This window comes from Lolium rigidum, chromosome 2 (assembly GCF_022539505.1).
Source record: "Lolium rigidum isolate FL_2022 chromosome 2, APGP_CSIRO_Lrig_0.1, whole genome shotgun sequence".
Taxonomy (NCBI): Eukaryota; Viridiplantae; Streptophyta; class Magnoliopsida; order Poales; family Poaceae; genus Lolium; species Lolium rigidum.
Genome location: NC_061509.1, coordinates 154172904 through 154176173, shown reverse-complemented (window position 1 = coordinate 154176173; position 3270 = coordinate 154172904).

Here is a 3270-nt window from a genome sequence, read left to right as displayed (position 1 = left end):
ACAATAAAGAAGGCATTGCATGTATAGTGCATTGCTAAGATACCACACCGTGCACTGTGACTAAAAGCAGTGCAACGCTATAAGAAGGACAGTGCAGTGCACGCCCCCTTCATCTATACCTACTAGTGGAATGCCCGTGCTTCGCCACGGTTCCCTACCTTATATCTAGTGTTATACACGTTACATGTGTAAATAATGCACACAAATATTCAAGTATGTAGAAAAATCATCGACGCAGTAAATATTACAAATATTTAAGTTATAAAATGCAAAGATCAACACATTATTCCTCATTTTAAAAGCCAACGTCTAAGGAATTCTTGAATAACATTAGTAATATTATCATCAACTTCATATACATGGTATTTGAGTACAAGCATCAAAAACTTCTTCATTAACTCGTAGCCATTCTGCACACGCAGTCTTTCATGTTAACATGAAGGTTTTCCATAAAAATCTAAAAATGTGCACATATAATACTCATGGTGCGTGTAAACTGGATGAACAACTTTTACCATTCCATGAAGGCATAACACTAAAAACTATGTAACCAAAAAACTAAATTACTTAGTCACTCTATCAAAAGCTTGTGTGATTCGGAACCTAATCCTAGCTCACGATGTATCAATAAATCAACATATTTATGATAACTTAATCTTTACTGCTCCATCAATCATGACATTTAAGACATGCATTTTCACACTGTTTTTGTTGCACAACTTTAACTACTAATATATACTCCCTCCGTTCCTTTTTAATTGACTCGGATTTAGTACAAACTTGTACTAAATTCGAGTCAATTAAAAAAGAACGGAGGGAGTACAAATTTATATGACTTTAGAATGCTCAAAACTTTTATTATATTATAAATATAAATCATAGTTAAATTATAAGTTTTTTTACCAGCAAAATTTAAAAAAGAATAAAATTGAGCCAATTGTCAGGGCCACATACTTTCTAAAGATGGATTAAGGCTTTGCGGTCGTTGCCATGTTCCTGTCAGTTGGCATCCACATCGATCTTCCCTAGAAACTCCGCTCAACACGTAGACAAAAGCAAATGGGAAGATAATAGGACCTCAATCATGCACTCTAACCTCGCTAGCTAGTGCCTGATTCCTCAACCCCTTACCTTGCCGTGAAATCTGGACCTAGCAAGATCCATGTCTTAGCTGCTAGCTCTTTAGGTTATTGTGCAGTCTTGATGTTCACTCATCAACTCCGCCTTCTATAGGCGGACGCGAATCGGCAGCTGTCTGCTGCCTCACGCCTATGTAGCGAGTTACAACCAAACAGGGACACAAAAATTAGTCATCGCTAATACTTCATTATGATACAATAACATTTTAGCACTAATACTTTATTATAGAACACCAAACAGCCAGCTTTCATCTGAAGAAACCAATAGGAGGACAAAGAAGACGATCTTCAAGATCAAAATTAGAGCAACAAATGAACATGGAAGTTGCTTTTTTCAAAATCCACATCAAAGTAGCAGATAAATATGAAAGTTTATTCTTCAAAATCAATATTACAGTAGCACCAGATGAAGATGAAAGTTGCTTCTTCAAGATCAACGTCACATTAGCGGATAATTTATGTGGAAGCACCTTTTTAATGTTAGATTACCGCCTTGGAGTATTCATCAAGAATAGAAGGTTTCAGGTTTGGTAGAGTGCTCTGCATTTGTGCTCCTGTAAAAATGTTGTCGGTCGGACCTAAGCATTTGTTAAGAGATATCGGTGAATCAAAAGACCATACTTATTGCATAAAGTATTAATACAACTAACTCTAGGGATCATCGTCACTCGTAGAGACTATGCTTGAAATGAGGCAGCGAGAAACATGCACATCGAGTCTTAGCGAGATAAACTATCAAGAACAGTCAAGACTAACTACATGCCCGTAAGGAAACACTCAAATTTTAATAGTATCCAGAATAATTGTATTGCATAAGCAAGCAAGAAAATTTTGCTCGACTTATCTACGCAGTTTTGGTGTCTTTGCACGTTGGTGCATATAGAGTCAAATTTCCTTTTCCAGGAGTTAATAGAACTAATTAAGCACTACACCATAGTGGTACACACAGTGCACAAGTGTTGATGAATCTCTATTGCACTCTATGTGGACATGTAGATGCATATGCTTACAATTGAGCTTGTTGAAAAAAAATTACGCACAAGATGAATCACCAAGACACGGACCAGATTGCATGTGGATGCTCCTTATCGCAAATCAGCAGAGGAGCAACAGCCTGTCCCAGGTATCATTGCAGCCGTCACGGGGAGAGCAGCAGCAGGTCGATCACCATCATTTTCGTTGCGGCGGTGGCACCGCATCTGGAGGATGCCCATACTTCTGCTGGAAGACGACGGATTCTGCTCCGAGGTGGATGCCAGTAGCCGCAGCTTGGGGTATTCTTGTTCGATTTGCTGCGGTCCGTCCCCACCAAAAAACTTAGCGAAAAATCGTCAAGATGGTACTCGTGGAAGAGTAGATCGGGGCAGGAAATCTTACGGATCGGAGGAGGAAGCCTCGTCGTGGTCGTCGTCGTTGAGGTGCCGGTGTCGGCGTCCGACCTATGGAAACCGGCGAGGGTAGTGGCGAGCTTAGAGGCTATGAACTGCGAAATCCTAGATTGACGTTTCCATTATAATAGGGAGGATCGGGCACCTTAGAATCGGGAGGATCGGGCACCGCAGGACGAGGTGGTGCATGAATGCGGGCACTGGTAGTAGATAGAGTAGTTGAGAAAAGAATTTGTGAGGCGTGTGATGGGCCGAGGTTGTTCAGGCAGTTTTTGAGATGATGATCGGGATGATGCGCTCGGTTAATAGGTTGCGTTGATCGAACAATGGATAGGTGCAGTGGCATTTGGAACGTTTATAATGTGAAGTGTGACATCACGAGATGTGTGACATCGGATCTTTCACATTTTGATCATTTTAGGAGTGGTATAGTATTTTTTTCAAGTTGCCTAATTGTAGGCACTAAAAATTAAAGTGATCAAAATGTTGAGGGAAACGAGAAATGGTCTCAATGTTTTGCGTAAGGTCTCAACTTCCATGTTACTCAATTAGCTTGCACAAACTTCTATTTTCCATGTTACTCAATTAATTACATGAGAAAGTAGGGCACAATGCAACAAGCACAAATATATATCTTATACTCTTCTTTCTCTTCATTCATTTGGAATTTGAAATGGTGGCACGTTTCTCACCTTTTACATATGCAACCTTCTGCTTCCTCTTAAGAATAAAGGGATTATAAT